Source organism: Prinia subflava, chromosome 26, assembly GCF_021018805.1.
Source record: "Prinia subflava isolate CZ2003 ecotype Zambia chromosome 26, Cam_Psub_1.2, whole genome shotgun sequence".
NCBI lineage: Eukaryota > Metazoa > Chordata > Aves > Passeriformes > Cisticolidae > Prinia > Prinia subflava.
In genome coordinates, this window is record NC_086272.1 from 1404506 (window position 1) to 1421064 (window position 16559).

At 50.9% G+C, this 16559-nt stretch overlaps 1 long non-coding RNA gene across 1 annotated transcript; it reads left to right on the forward strand.

Annotated features, from left to right (window-relative positions):
• The first annotated feature begins 4295 nt into the window (after positions 1-4295).
• On the forward strand, positions 4296-6388 carry LOC134562121 (uncharacterized). Its single transcript, XR_010083073.1, has 5 exons — positions 4296-4390; positions 4955-4990; positions 5114-5152; positions 5858-5932; positions 6116-6388. It is a non-coding gene; the product is annotated as an uncharacterized LOC134562121 (long non-coding RNA).
• The last annotated feature ends 10171 nt before the right edge of the window (positions 6389-16559 follow it).

The window sequence follows — 16559 nt, forward strand, 5'->3', positions numbered from 1 at the left end:
TTTTATTTACAATTATATACCAATTAATTCATTTCACTATTCTAAACACGTCAGTGCCACCTAAACCAATCTTGTGTGCCCTGTCACAGCCCAAGATCAAGTCTGAGGAAGAAGAGGAAGAAGAGGACAATGCCCTGATTCCTCCATCTTGGCCTCCCAACCTCCATTCTAAAAACCCCAAATTCTACGTTTTCATCCTGTGACAAACTAAACAACAATTTATATCAAACTCTTGTGGCTTGTAATTCTTCGTGCAACATTGATAATCTTTCCCATGGGCTGAGATCCTAGACAGTGTCGTTTTGGGCTCTGTGCCAGGGTCCCAGACCCCTCAGGGCAGGCAGGAAGATGCCCCGGACTCCAACAGGGAATGGCTCCAGGGGTTTTGGAAAAAGCAGGACAGATAAGGCAGTGGTGGAGTTGTCCTTTCTGTAGGACAAGAGCAGCCCTCAGCAACGTTTGCCTCAGGAGAGCAGCAACAAGGAATGGGGGGGAAAAGGACCTTCCCTCACCCCTTGTGGGTTTGGTCAGAGATCCCCGGGCAAACTCAGCATCCCAAACTCCCAGGGCACTGGCAGAGGCGTTGGGGAGCGCTGGGGGAGCCGGGGACACCCAGCCAGGCCCCCTGTGACAATCTGTGCCAGGCTGTGGCTGCCAGGAGAGGGGCAGGCGGCAGCCAGGGCCACCCCAGTGCTCCCAAAGAGGCGGGGAGGGGCAGGTGACGCCTGCTCAGGCTCACCTGAGAACAGAGGCCAGAAGAATCAAGGGAATAAAAAGCAGGTGTGTCTATTGAGCAGCCCTCAGGTACATTTAGGGCAGGTGGGCTGCACCCAAAATGGACGACGGGTCATGGGTTTTCACACTTCTATAATTTTGGTCCTTTTATATATTGGGGGTTAATCTTCTAATTACAGCTTCAGGTAATGAAGTAATTTCCCCCCAGTTTGCTCCCTCATGACTGATTTTTGTTTTCATTCCTCGCTCCCTGGGACAGTGTGGTTTGCTCTGATCCCAGGCCTGGAGAGGAATTGTTTTGTCTGACCAAAATAAGAAGAGAGTAGCTAACACTGTGTGTGGAGTTTAGAGTTAGACGCTAAAAAGTGGCTTACAAATATATGAAGAAAAAAAAAAAGCTAAATATATAATATAGAAAAATACAATAATATAATAAAATAAAAAGAAACCCCAACATATACACAGGTATATAATAAAGATAATAATTAAATGTAATATATATTATTATATGGCTACACATTTATATTATATTACATTATATTACATTACATTACATTACATTACACTATAATAAATATATATACTAAATATAAAAATAATGGCCTCCTGTGATCCCAAGGCACCCCAGGCCAGGCAGGGTCCCCTCCCTCCCTGCCCTGGGCTCATCCTGGAGCCCACCTGGCCACAGGGACACCAGGCAGGTGGCCAGCAGCGGTCAGCACGGGCTGACCAAAGGATTGTTGGCCACCAGGAGTTCCTTCCCCGATCTGACAGCGCCTGGCATGGATGAAGGGAGCGGAATTTCTGAGCCTGGAGCTGGGCAGGCTTTGCCCACCACCCCCAGCTCGGGGCTGCAGCCTCTGCTGGTGGCAGCAGGGGGGCACCAAGGGTGTGGGGAGCCCCCAGCCAGCGCCCCCAGCCCTGCCCGAAGCTCTCTCTGCCCCACGGCAGGCACTGCCAGCAGGAACAGGAGGGCTGAGCATCCTCCTGGAGCCTGGGGCGCTGGGCAGACAGGGCTCATCAGAGCTGCGGGCAGGGACCCCCTGCCCCTGGGCACCTCTGTTTGCCCAATCAGCTCCCCATGGCTGCACGAGGTTTTCAGGGAGAAAAACCCAAAACTCAGGTACCTCGGAGAATTCTTCTTCTCCTTCTTGTTCTCATTCTCGTTCTCGTTCTCGTTCTCCTTCTCCTTCTCCTTCTTCTTCTCCTTCTTCTTGTTCCTCTTCTTCTTCCTCTTCTTCTTCTTCTTCTCCTGCTCCTTCTTCTTCTCCTTCTCCTTCTCCTTCTCCTTCTCCTTCTCCTTCTCCTTCTCCTTCTCCTTCTCCTTCTCCTTCTCCTTCTCCTTCTCCTTCTCCTTCTCCTTCTCCTTCTTCTGCTTCTTCTCCTTCTTCTTCTCCTTCTTCTCCTTCTTCTTCTCCTTCTTCTTCTCCTTCTTCTTCCTCTTCTTCTTCCTCTTCTTCTTCTCCTTCCTCTTCTTCCTCTTCCTCTTCTTCTTCTTCCTCAGACTCGATCTTGGGCTGTGACAGGGCACACAAGATTGGTTTAGGTGGCACTGACATGTTTAGAATAGTGAAATGAATTAATTGGTATACAACTGTAAATAAAAATACGTTGTGGAAGGTGGTTGGATTAGAGAAGTGATAGGAAAAGGTCTGGGACCTCCTGCCCTGGGGAGTCTGCTGGTGCTCTGCTCTGCAGGAGGACACTGAGCAGGGCAGAGAGAGAACAGAGGGATCAGGAAGAATAAACAAAGTTAGAAACCTCAGCTCGCAGACTCCGTCCTTCTTTTCTGGTTTGGGCGCGGGGTTTTTGGGAAGAAAAAACCAAACCTCAGGTATCTCGGGGAAAATCAACCCCGAGAATTCCCAACTGCTCTCCAAGCATGGAGCCATCCCTCTGATCGCTCTGGGCCACCCAAGAGTCGCACAGCCACACAGAATCTCTCGGTCTTGGGGTTTCCTTCCCCTCCCTGGAGATTTGGGACCCTGCAGTGAGGCACTGGAGAGTGTCTGTGTCCATGGAAGGGTGCCAGGAGACACTCCCCGGTCCAGGGCCCCAGCTGTGCTTCCCAAACCCCTCCACTCCCAAATCCACCCAGGAAAATCCTGCTCTGCTTTGCTGCTCTGCCTGCAGGGGAGGGAGGAGAATCTTTGGAGGAGATCCAAGCTGGGCATCAAAGGGCTGAAAACCTGGTTTGGGGTCTGAGGCCCACGGGACGTTTTCCTGAGCCTCAGAGAATCCCAGGTGCCCTGGATTTAGTTCCCAGGTGGATCCAGGTGCGCTTTCAAGAAGGAAAAATGCACCGAGCAGTGGTTGCTGGAAGCTGTCCCTGGCTGAGATTCCTGTTTGACATTCCAGGGCATTAGTGAAGGGTCCTGCTCCTCTCTTTCCCCGGGGATCCAGCAGAAATCTTGGCCCAGCTGGGAAAACCTTTCAGGTCACTGCCTTGATTGTTTGCTCTGGAGCCTCCCCAAGGAGCCGCAGGCCTGGGGAAGTCCCCGGTTGATGAAGGCATTGCTGGTGCCTGGGGCGCTGGGCAGACAGGGCTCATCAGAGCTGCTGGCAGGGCACCCACGCCCCCCCTGCTCCCTGGGCACCTCTGTTTGCCCAATCAGCTCCCCGTGGCTGCCTGGGGACAAAAGTCCCCTTGTCCACGTCCCTGGGGACGGGCACACCCTGGGCCCAGCATCGGCGCCGGGGCCAGCGCTGGGCTGGGCCGGGGCCAGGGCACTGCAGAGCCCCTCTGTGGGGACAAGGGCCATGGGGGGCTGTGGGCACGGCCCAGGCAGGGGCAGGGCTGGGGTGGGAGCCTGGTTGGGGCTGGGGTCCCTGGGCCCCTGCGCGTGGGGCAGCTGCACAGAGCGGGGCCCAGGGGCTGTGGGTGGGCACGGTGGCTGTGGGGGGACAGGGCAGGGGTCGGGGCAGGGGACATTCCCCTCTGGGCTCTGTCCTGGGGCTGCAAATTGAACTCACTGGGGACCTGCTGTATGTTGTGACGCTGGGATTTGGCACAGCTGAGGCATTGCCCAGCCCTCAGCCCTGTCTGCAGGGGACTCGCACTGCCCAGTGCTCCCAGTGCCCACAGGGAGTGCAGATCCCAGTCCCTGCCCTAAGCACTCGGCCCTGGCTCCCCCTGTTCTCTCACATGTGGGGTTTGGGGCCGGGCTCAGCTCCGGGCTGTGCTGCAAGGAACGCTCTGGCAGGGCAGGGCCAGCGGGAGATGGGGGCTGTGGCACTGGGGGCTGCTGGAGGATGGATGGTGTTGGAGCGGGGCTTGTCCCCACAGGGTCCCCAGCTGCCTTTGGATCCCCTTGGCCCCTCTTGGCCCCCCCGGGTTTCCCGGGCCCTTGCAGGGGCAGCTGCCCCGTGCGGGAAGCTGCAGGGATGCGGGTAGGGGGACTGGATCTGTGCCGCAGCTGGGATGGACTCTGGGCAGGGCTGGGCTTGTGGCCAGGGCTGGGGGCTGTGCCAAGCCGGGCTTTGGCCTGGGGGCTGTTGGGGAGGGTGCAGGGAGGAGTCCCGGCAGGGATAAAGGTGCCGGTGCCCTGCTGCAGCCTCAGGCAGCGCTGCCCAGTGCCAGAGGAAGATGAAGGTGGCTGTGCTCGGCGTGGCCCTGCTCTTCTCCATGCTGCTGTGCACCCCGGCACAGGCCAAGGTGAGGCACCAGCCCAACGCTGGCCCCACAACTTGCCCTCTCTGCCCTCCCAGCCCACCCTTTTGGTCCCTTCACTCATTTCCTCCCTGCTCCCTCCCCTGTGTCCTGTCCAGGCCCCCAAACCCCCTCCCACCCTCCATTCCCGAGGCCTTTCCTTCCGTGTCCCCCCTTTGTCCTTTGCCTTTCATCCTGGCCACTGCAGCGGGGTCCCCCTGTCCCATTCCCTGATCCACCCCATGCCTCACAGACCCTCTCTCAGTCCTGTCCCTTCTGTCCTCACCCGGTCTGCTCCTTCTGTGCCCACCCAGCCCCTCCCTGCCTCTCCCGTGTCCCCACACCCCAATTCCTTTCTCCTGCCCCGTGCCTCCCCCCGTGCCTGTTCCACAGCCCCAGCCCAGCCCCTTGGACTCTCCCTTTTCCCCAGCTCGGTGTCTCTGGCTCTCCCCCAGCTCCAGCAGATCTCCCTGGGGGCCCTGAGTTCCCCTCCCTCTGCCCCCGCCCTGCCCCCTGTCCCCCCCAGCCCCCCAGGCCCAGCGCAGCTCCAGCCTTTGCTCTCCTTCCCAGGCACTCCTGGAAGGAACCCAGGATGATCTGAGGGAGGTGAGTGAGGGGCTGGGGCTGGAGGGCCTCCCCTGTGAGGATTGGGGGGCACCCGTGTCCCCCCTGCCCTGCTGGCACCGGGGACACCCCAGTGACCGGCCGGGTCTCCTGCTCTCTCCGCAGCTGGACTTGGGCAAGGTCGAGATCCCGGAGCCGACCGTGGTGGGTACCAGGAGCTGCGCCGCCGCCAGAGCCTCGCCCTGCGCGGCCACCGCGGCCAGGCCGTGCCGGCGTGTGCCAGCACGGGCCAGCCCAGCCCTGCCGACAGCCCCGGCAGCCCCCCTTCCCCCTGGACCCTCGGCAGGGCTCCCCTCACCCGAGGGACACAGAGGCACTGGGGTTATGGGTGTGCAGTTTTAAGGGCATTGCGTGGTCTCACAGGACGAAAAACTCGGGGTTTGGGATTTTAGTGGATGGTGATGTCCATGGGGCAATAAGGAGGATTTAGGGCGTTGTCTAAGTCCTTCTTCTTCACCTTCTTCCTCATGATTTTGGGTGTTTTTTTTGTAATTGGGTGGAAAAGGTCTGCATTGTGGGCCTTGGGTGACCAATTATTCGGTTAAAAGTATAAATAATACAGGTGTCATCTCGGTACTGGGTGATTAGTGTTTAATTAACCATGGGAAGAGTTAGAGGCACCTCCATTTTCTGATTTTCTGGCTAGAGCTCACACCTCGTGAGACTGAATTACAGATAAGAATTAATAAACCCTTGGCCAGGACCCCCGCGCCTCAGGGCAGGAGTGCAGCAGCTCCTGTACCCCACTGCTGCCGCGGGGCCCTTCCCCATGGGCCCCCCTCCTTTCCCCAGTCCCCCCAGTCCATCCCAGTGCCCCCAGCGTGTCACTGACGCTGCCCTTGTCCCCAGGACGTGCTGGGAAAAGACCTGAGGCTGCGCCGGCTCCTGCGGCAGAAGCGCCTGGCGGCCTCTCTGGATGCCTAGGTGAGCAGAGCCTGCAGGGACAGGGCTGGGGACAGGCCCCTCCGGTGTCCCAGTGCCAGCAGGGACAGGGCTGGGGACAGGCCCCCCCGGTGTCCCAGTGCCAGCAGGGACAGGGCTGGGGACAGGGCCCCTCCGGTGTCCCAGTGCCAGCAGGGCGGTGACGTTCCGGGCTCGGTGTTTTAGGGTCGGCAGCGTCGGTGCCGTCCGTGTCCTGTCCTCCTCCGGCGGCACGAGGAGATGATCGTCCCTGGAGGAGCCCCCCGATCCCCTCTGAGCCCGGGGCCATTTCCCCTCAATAATCAATAAACCCTTTCAGCAGAGCTGCCCTCTCTGTCTGTCTGTCCCTCTGGGTGAGTCTGTCCGTGTGTCCGGGTTTCTGCTCTCCTGCCGTGCGGGGTCGCTCGCCTGGGGCTCTGCTCCCTTCCTGCCGGGCTCTGCCGCCCCCACGGCGCGCCCCACACCGCGGCTGTGGGCTCTGGGTGCTGTGGGGTGCACTGGGGACAGTTTGGGGGGGTGGGTGGGTGCGCAGGGAGAGCCAGGAGCAGGTGCTGGCTGTGATCACCACGGGGCTGGTGTGGGTCCAATATAGAAACAGTTTACAAAATGCAGTTTATTTCCAAATGAGTTTCTTTCTTCAACAAAAAAATACACCTCTTTTTTGGAATTCTGGAAGCTGAAAATGTCAGGGTTTCTGTGCTAAGAGGCGCTGACCCTCAGGCAGGCTCTGCATTTGACCCGAGGCGGTGGAACTGGCGTCCGAAGTTGGGTGGTGGCACTGGGGTTGTGGGTGTGCAGTTTGAAGGGCATTGCGAGGTCTCACAGGGTGAAAAACTTGGGGTTCGGGATTTTAGTGAATGGTGATGTCCATGGGGCAATAGGGAGGATTTAGGGCGTTGTCTAAGTCCTTCTTCTTCACCTTCTTCCTCATGATTTTGGGTGTTTTTTTGTAAATGGATGAAAAAGGTCTGCATTGCGGGCCTGGGGTGGCCAATTATTCGGTTAAAAGTATAAATAATACAGGTGTCATCTCGGTATTGGGTGATTAGTGTTTAATTAACCCTGGGAAGAGTTAGAGGCACCTCCATTTTCTGATTTTCTGGCTCAAGCTTGTGCCTCGTAAGACTGAATTACAGATAAGAATTAATAACCTCAGAGTCTGATCACGGAATTGCCTGTATTAATCCCATGCATTAATCCCAGCTCTAACATGAAGAAAAGGAGATAAGAAACCAGCAGCTATTTTTTATAAACCGGTCTCTTTGTGTCACCAGTATCTGTTGGTGCTGCAATCTGGTTCCTGGGCTGGGAGGGGCTGCTGGGTGTCCCCGGTCCCGTGGTGGAACGGGGCTGTGGCTGTCCCTGGCTCTGGGCTGGAAGGATGGTGCCCGCTCTCCTTGACTGGGGCCTTCCTGGGTGCCCATGTCCGGCCGGCCGCAGAGGGTGGCCCTGGCCGGCCGCGAGGTCTCCCCGGGGCCCTGGGGAGGCCCCAGCCCTGCCCAGAGGTGTCGGGGCTGCCCCGGTGCGGCGCGAGGAGAAAATGAGAATGGGCGAGCGCGGCCGCGGCACCGGGACCATCCCAGGGCAGGCAGGGAGAGCAGGGGAGGCGGGCGTGGCCGACGCTGCCCGAGGGCTCGCTGGATCTCTCTGGGTGAAAAACAAGGGTCGTTCTCCTGGTACAGTTTATAGGTTTGATAAAAAGACAATTCAGAGGCGGAAATAAAGCAAATATTTAATCAGCAATTACAGCCAGGTGACTTGGCATTCAGCCACAAGCACACCCGCCAAGGGAAAGGCTCGTTCCTTCAAAGCACCGCTTCGTTGTGTATTCATAAACCCACATACAGGATTCAAACATTCCTCCTGGGTTTGAATGTTTCTCTGTTCGGTTTCAATTCCCCCCAACCATTTAATCTTGCAGATCAATCTGTGAGTAGCTCCATTCCATCTGGCCTTCTCTGATAGCAGAGGTTCAACAAATTCCTCCCCTGGAGCTCTGGTCACTGCCATCTTCATCAGAATAAGTTACTGATAGCAGCTGGGTAAGATACTGAGAACAGAGGTTCAATAAATTCCCCCCCCCCAACCTCTTGTCGTTGCCATCTTCATCTGGATAAGATAATTCAGGAATGTGGGGGGGTTTCCTTCAGGACCAAAAGCAGTTTTTACTTTAATATCCTGCTACAGCCTAAGAAATATATATATATTCATCACACTACTTTATTTCTAAGTTTCATTAATAGCAGAAATAAAGGAAACTATATTAATGCAGAATTTTTCAACATTCTACATACAGCTTTCATTTTAATATTTGCAAAAAGCCAATAAGGTGATGTGTACATATAACACTCTGCCTCCAGTTCCTGCATTGAGGGAGTCGCTGGCCCCGGCAGCGCCCCGGGGACGCCTCAGACCAGAACTGGCCCAGGGCTCTGCCCGTGCAGAGGGCCCCAGGAAATGTCCTGGTGTCTTGGTTTGGAGAGACAGGGATCTGCCAGGGAAAACTGGAGTTTCCCTTGGAATGGAGAACATAAAACCCCTTCCCACCAAATTAATACAATTTTGCCTTTTGGAGCTTTCAGGCAAAAAGATGGGAATAGGGATAACAGTTGTTTACTAGGAATATTGAAAAATACAAATGCAGTAGTAGAAAAAACCACAAACAAGCAAACAAACAAAAGTCCCAGAAAACCCTGACAGAGTCAGAGACACAACCTGACACCCTGTTGTCAGGCTGTTGGAAGCAGACAAAAAAAATCCTGGAGTAGCAGATGTTCTGTGGAGTAGAGATGATCCTGTAGGAAAATGGGTCCAGTGCTGGCGAGATGGGTCCCATCTTCCTCCGAGGATACAGGAGAAAACCAGCTAAATTCGAGTTTAGATAAATGATTAGACTGCAGGTTTTATGCTGGTGGAAAGGCTTTGGCTCCTCCCACTGGGTGGAGCATCTCACAGTGGGATGAGGTGATGTCATCAGTCATGTGAGAGGCCTTAAATGGCCCATTCACGGGTGATGTCCCTCAGAAGAGGAGGAAAGGAAGAAGAGATAAGAAGGCACTGCCTCATCTGGTGTTATCAGGTGTCCCATTAACAGAAGGCATCTGCCCTCTTTCTACCCCTAGAGTTACAAGAGATAAAGAACAATATCTCCCAACTGACTTCAACAGATGAAAATAGAATACACATTTTTGGTTCCATTTTTCAACCCAAGACACCTGGCTGTGAGAAGCAGGGCAGACAGAAAGGCGCTGGCCCGGGCAGCTGCTGCCCTGCAGGCACCGGCTCTGCTGCCCAGCAGGGTCCCAGAGTGACCACAGGGGTTTGCAGATGGACACGGAGCGGCCACAGCACACGATGGGCAGGAGGGAATGACCTGTCCCAAGGAAAAAAGAGAGAAAAACGACCTGTGCTGTGTTGGCCTGGTTTTTCGGAGGTTTTTTAAAGCCTTCTAGGTGTTCATAAGATGGAGTCAGTTCTTTAGTTTCTGTACAATATTAAGGGTCAGCTTTTCACTTTCTCACACTTTGGAACATAACCTTTCTTGTTTTTGTTCACTGTCCTTTGTTTCCATCTTTCTAGCCTGAAAATAATGTTGGTTGACAGCTGGTCTGGGTGGTGGGGTGAAGGGGTAGTAACCCCAGAAGCCAATCCACAACCAGACCCACAAATGCATAAAAATGAAAGAAATAAACAGGCTCATTCTCTTTTTGGGGACCACCCTGGGAGCCTTGGGAATTCCCCTCTGGGATCCATGGACCACGCTGGGATGATCTAGAATTTCAGTTTCATGACACAACATGCCACGACCCTCCCAAGAGCCCTCAGTTCACTCAAACCCATCATCCCCCACATTCCCTGGAAGTTCACCCCATGTCCCCACCCATGTCCGTGTGCCCTGATGTCCCCACCCATGCCCGTATCCCCACCATGCCCCCAATCTTGGCTCCCCCCTACCCAACAGCGGCGCTGCAGCGGCCGCGGGGCAGAGCGGGCGGGAAAGGGGGGCCCGGGCTGTGGGTGGAGGAGGGGCGGGAGGAAGAGGAGGGAGAGATGAAGGGGAAGAGCAGAAACACGAGGAGCACCGAGAGGAGGGAGAGGGAGAGGGTCGGTCTTCTAGGGCAAGATTTGCAAATACAACTAAATATTGGTGTAGTGCCAGAAGAAGGTCAGATGGTGGCAAAAATGATGGTTTTAAAACAAGAAGATGAGGGAGAAATAGATCCAAGGGTATGGGCAGAAGAAGGGGGTCGAGGATTACTGGAAATTCCCCCAATAGAGGTCAAGATGAAACCTAATATACCCCCAATTAGGAAGAAGCAATACCCTATCTCAGCAGAAGGAAAACAAGGGTTGAACCCAGTAATAAAAGAATTAATAAAAGATGAAATCTTAGAACCATGCATGTCCCCTCATAAGACACCAATTTTACCAGTTAAGAAACCAGATGGTACCTATCGCTTAGTGCAAGATCCGAGGGAAGTAAACAAGCAAACCATTGCTCATTATCCAGTAGTAACCAATCCCTATACGTTATTGAGCAGAGACCCATCAGATCATGCATGGTTCAGTGTTATAGATTTAAAAGATGCCTTTTGGGCCTGCCCCCTCGAAAAACAAAGCCGAAGTTGGTTTGCCTTTGAATGGCATGACGAGAGCACGGGAAGAAAACAACAACTACAGTGGACCCGACTCCCTCAGGGGTTTACTGAATCCCCTAATTTATTTGGTCAGGCATTAGAAGAGATACTGCAACCATTCGTTCCAATTGGGGAAGTCCAAATTCTACAGTATGCAGATGATCTTTTAGTCTCAGGAAAATTAGAAGAAGAAGTTAAACAGACAACCGTTAAACTGCTAAATTTCCTAGGCGAAAAAGGGTTGAAAGTCTCTAAAAAGAAGTTGCAATTTGTAGAGCCTGAGGTTCGGTATTTAGGACACTTAATTGGGAGAGGTTATAAAAAGTTAGATGTAAACTGAGTACAGGGCATTCTACCATTACCAACACCAAAAACCAAAACAGATATAAGAACATTATTAGGTCTAATTTGGTACTGTAAAATGTGGATCGATAGGCACACCCAATTAGTAAAATTTTTATATGAAAAGCTAGTAGGGAGTGAACCTGTGACATGGAGTGAAGAAGATGAAGAGAAACTGAAGGAACTGAAAGAGAAGTTAGTTACAGCTCCAGTGTTAAGTTTGCCAGATTTAAATAAGTTGTTTGAGTTATATGTAAATGTAGAAGAAGGAGTAGCTTATGGAGTTTTAACTCAGGACTAGTGTGGAGTTAGGAAACCGATTGCTTACATATCCAAGTTACTAGACCCAGTTGTGGGAGGGTGGCCTACTTGCCTCCAAGCGGTAGCAGCTACTGTAGTTCTGGCAAAAGAAAGCTACAAGTTAACATTTGGAAATAAAATTAAAGTGTACACCCCACATGACCTCAAGGCAATACTGAATGAAAAAGCCAGTCAATGGAGCTCAGATAGCCGATTGTTAAAATATGAATTAATATTAAATAATATTCAGAATTTAGAATTGGCCACTACAAGAGTGCAGAACCCAGCGCAATTTTTGTATGGAACATCTGAAAGTACATTAGAACACTGGTGCCTTGAGATCATTGATTTACAAACAAAAACCAGAGAAGATTTATCGGAGTATCCACTGCCTGAAGGAGAAGTCCTCTTTGTAGATGGCTCCTCGAGAATAGTAGAAGGGAAACGAGTGTCAGGGTATGCAGTTATAAATGGGAAAGATATGACAGTAGTAGAAAAAGGGAAATTATCTGCAAAGTGGTCAGCTCTATGTTGTGAAATTTATGCATTGTTAAGAGGACTTAAATGGCTTGAGTACAAAAAAGGCACTATATACACAGATTCCAAATATGCCTATGGAGTGGAGCATACCTTTGGGAAAATATGGGTAGAGGGGGGCTTTGTGAACTCAAAGGGGAAAACACTAGTTCACGAAAATCTAATCAGGGAAGTGTTAGAAGCCCTAAGGAGCCCCTTAGAAATTGCAGTAGTCCATGTTAGAGGCCATCAAAAGGGAAATTCAAAAGAGGTCCAAGGCAATAACTTAGCAGACCAGATAGCCAAGGAAGCTGCTTTAGAAGATCAAAGTAAAGTTTTCTATTTAACCAATCTGGGAGACAAAGATGACAAAGAAGTACCAACATTTAGTGAAAAAGAACTAGAAGAGTTACAGAAGCATGGAGCGGTTCAGAATGAAAAAGAGGAATGGAACATGCCCGATGGGGGGCAAGTGTTGAATAAGGCACTAACTAGGAAAGTGTTAGAAAGCCTCCATGCCTCAACTCACTGGGGAACTCAAGCACTCTATGACCATTTTATGAGAACTTATGTGTGCATTGGAGCCTTTGAGGTAGCAAAATCTGTAACTCGGGATTGTATGCTTTGTCAGCGAGTAAATAGGAAAGCAGTGAAGAAAATGCCACCAGGAGGAAGAGAGCTAGCAACGAGACTGTTTCAAAGTATCCAAGTAGATTTTACTGAGATGCCTCAAGTGCAGAGATATAAATATCTATTAGTTATCATAGACCACTTAACGCATTGGGTGGAGGAGTTTCCAACAATAAAGGCAACAGCTGAAGCAGTTAGTAAAGTTTTTTGGAACAAGTAATCCCAAGGTACGGAGTTACAAACATCATAGATTCAGATAGAGGCCCTCACTTTACAGCGAACATTTTACAACAAGTAACTGAGGCTTTAAATATTACCTGGAAGTTCTATACCCCCTGGGGACCGCAGAGCTCAGGATGAGTCGAAAGAATGAACCAGACATTGAAACTAACACTTACAAAATTAACAGAAGAGACAAAAATGAGCTGGTTGAAATGTCTACCTTTGGCTCTGATGAGAATTAGAACACAGCCCAGAGCAGATTTAGGGATCTCTCCATATGAAATGATGTTCGGTTTGCCCTTTTTGACTGCCAGAAACAATTTTGGAACCTATGAAGGAGGGGAGCAGAGTGTTCGAAAGTATGTACAGACTATTAGTAAGACCCTGAAGGAACTGAGAGAAAAAGGTTATCTCCCTCAGACCACCCCCATTGATTTTAAAATTCACAGATTCCAACCTGGGGACTGGGTTTTGATAAAAACTTGGAAGGAACAACCGTTAATCCCGAAATGGGAAGGTCCTTTTCAGGTCCTCCTGGTCACAGAGACTGCAGTACGTACCCAAGAAAAAGGATGGACACATGCTTCCAGAGTAAAAGGACCAGTTTCCGCCCCAACTGAATAGACAATAGTAAAAGCAGCAGATACTAAACTGATTCTGAAGAAGAAGCCACAAGAGAGACCAGAAGAGTAAAAAGTTTCTTTACAACAGTTAAAAGTCTTCTTTTAAAAAGCTAAAATCTGAAGTTTATCTGTATGACTTAAAGCTAAGAGTTCTAAAAAGCTGTTTGTTAACAATCTATGGTATCAAAATGTTAGAAATTTGATCTAACTTCTGGTATTTTTCATTGCAGACCCTAGAGCCTAAAAAAATAGAGCATCCTCCCATGCACCTAGTAATCTGACCCCAAAAGAAGAAAAAGAAACAAGTCGATACAAAAAGGGAATGTGAGTTCCTGGAACCAGGAGGAGAATAGTAGCCAGTAAGACCGCCACGGGGGGCAAGGCCGGGTCAGAACACACTCTTGCCACACGGAGTGGTAGATCCTCTAGGAAGAGAGCAGAGGAGAGAGATGAGTGGGAGAGTGTTCTGTGCCGGACCCCCGTTGATCTGGGCCCTCCTAGTGATAACTATTACAAAAGGAGATGGGTCCTGCGACAAGTGCTGCTACCCCTTATATGCAGGAGACTCTCGGACAGCCGTCCTTAGAATACATTCCAATCCAAGCCCTGCTTGTATTGACTTTTCACGATTAATAACCTGTAAAGAAGACGGTGAAATCTATTGGCTTTTCGAAAATGTAGGGAATTTTAAACAAAAATTGCTAGGAGAATGCCCTATGAGGAAAAAATGGATCTGCACTGAAAGATCCTAAGCTCGAAGAAACAGGAAAAAAAAAAAATACTATGAACCAGATTTAATTAAAGAAAGAGAGGCAAATGGGATAATTAAAATGGGACCTGAAATTCAAGTGTATGGAGGGAAAAATTTGTATTTAGATCTGGCAGAGAAAATAAGTCATGAGTTCAATGTCACTAACTGTTGGATTTGTGGAGATACCAGAATGGGTATCTCCCATGAATGAAACATGAGAACCAACCAGAAAGCCCAGAAACAGCGAAAGAAATATATGAAAATTACCAGAAGATGTGAGAAATAAATCAAGTTTATGAAGAAATGGTTTAATATAAAAGTTCGATATTAAGTAGTTGATGCGGGCAAAAGGCCCGATCAAATTCTTAGAGGGGGGAAATTGTTAAAAGTAGATAAATGCTTCTGGGGTGTTATAACAGCTCTTAAGTTTGTATGTTTGGGGAAATTGTTATAAGTTTGTGATAAATGTTTCTGGGGTGTTATAAGTAACAGTTCTTAAGTTTGTATGTTTGGGGAAATTGTTATAAGTTTGTGATAAATGTTTCTGGGGTGTTATAAGTAACAGTTCTTAGGTTTGTATGTTTGGGGTACATGTTAGTAATGTCTCTGCAAACGCTGGAACTGTGACAACAAGAACAGCTCCACAGATGCCATCATGCAGGCAGCATCAAAACCACGAGCCTGGATTGGTAGGGGCAACGGACCAATCACTCGACACCCTGGCAGAATGATTGGTCCCGGATGACTCTCATTATAAACCAATCAAACCCTAGACAACTGGCCAGTCAGAGAGAGGATCCTGAGCGCCCCAATCAGAGGAGGACAGGAGCGGATAAAAGGGAGTGTTGGAGCTCTGCCAGCGTTCTCTGGCGGACACAACGTATGCCAAGGAGCATCCGGTGTACTGAATTGTTACACTGTTGTTTTGGATGTGTTCTCTGGCTTGTGGTGAGGAGCCTGGGCTTATCCTGGGCTCCCGTCTTTGGTAGTTAATAGAAGAAACGAGGAATATTTTTTTTATTTTTCCATCCGAGTCCTGGCCTCGTTTGTAACAGTATCACTCTGGTCCCCTTGGTTCCATGTGGCCCCACAGTGTCACTCTGGTCCCCTTGGTTCCATGTGGCCCCACAGTGTCACTCTGGTCCCCTTGGTTCCATGTGTCCCCACAGTGTCACTCTGGTCCCCTTGGTTCCATGTGGCCTCACAGTGTCACTCTGGTCCCCTTGGTTCCATGTGGCCCCACAGTGTCACTCTGGTCCCCTTGGTTCCATGTGGCCCCACAGTGTCACTCTGGTCCCCTTGGTTCCATGTGTCCCCACACTGTCACTCTGGTCCCCTTGCTCACACCAGGCCCCGCAGTGTCACAGGGCACCTTTGGTTCTCTGGGGCTGCAGTGTCTGTTCTGCCCCTGAGCAGGGTCAGCACCAAAGACACAGACACTAAGTTCAGCAATGGTGTGATTTATTCTAATGCAAAACTGCAAAGAATCACAAAAGGAGAAGCTCAGCAATGCACCCAATCATCACTACCAAGGATTGCCTGCAGTGATTAAGAAAGAGACAGCAGCAGTCACCCTCAGACTTTGCCATCACCCAGACCCACACATCAGCTGTGGGAGCTGTCACAGCCAAGGACTGCAGAGCCACTCCCGGACACTGGGAATTCCTGCAGGGGCCTCCAGACACAGGTGAGGCTCCAACCTGGCTGGGAGAGGGCCCAGCTCTGACAGTGCTGAATAAACAAACTGACAGCACTTCTAGTGCAGGAACATCTGGTTTCATTCTCCTCTTGGGTTCCTCCCAAAGCCTGGCCGGGGCTCAAGGAGGAACCAAGGGAGCTGACTCTGACCATACAGCTCCAAACAAGGCCAGATGTCAGATTTCATGGTCCTGTCCAGCTTCTAACTACAGAAAGGTCAATCCATGTTTAAGTGATGAGTGATCAATTTATCACAGCACTAATGACCATGCATATTTCATTATGGAGCAGATACAAAGATAACCTTTGGTTAGAAGGTTCATCCAGAGGTCACCTTTGGCTCAGGGCCTGTTGTTCAGGCCTCACTCGGGCCTGTTGTCCAGGCCTTGGCACTTCAGGGACATGGTTTAGTGCTGGGCTTGATACTGCTGGTGAACGCCGGGACTGGATGTGCTCAGAGGTCTTTCCCAACATGAAGGATTCCATAATTCCAGGATTCCATCTGCTGGATTCATCCAAGACCATGTTAGCAGCATTACTTTGGTCAAAAAGTTTCCTCTTGCTCAGCTCTTGTGGCCTAAGGCTTCAGCTCCTTCAGCTCCTGGTGCTAAGCTGCTCATGCTGAATGAGATGACTCAGAGAGAAGAACAGAGTTCATGCAATTCCTTCATGGACACTGAGAGGGGAGGGTGTGGAAACAGGAGCATTGTTTGGTGTGGCCTCCCCTCTACCCTTCACACCTTTCAGGGCTTTGAACCAGCCCAGAGCTTTCTCCAAGAGTGCAATGGAGCAGCTGTTCCTGCTCCCAGCTCTGGCTCTTCCCAGGCTCTGACCCTGCCTGCTTTTGTCTCTCTTACTGTGCCCTCCGTTCCCCTGTGCTCGGTGGCTGCTGCCCAGGACTGTGGGACTGG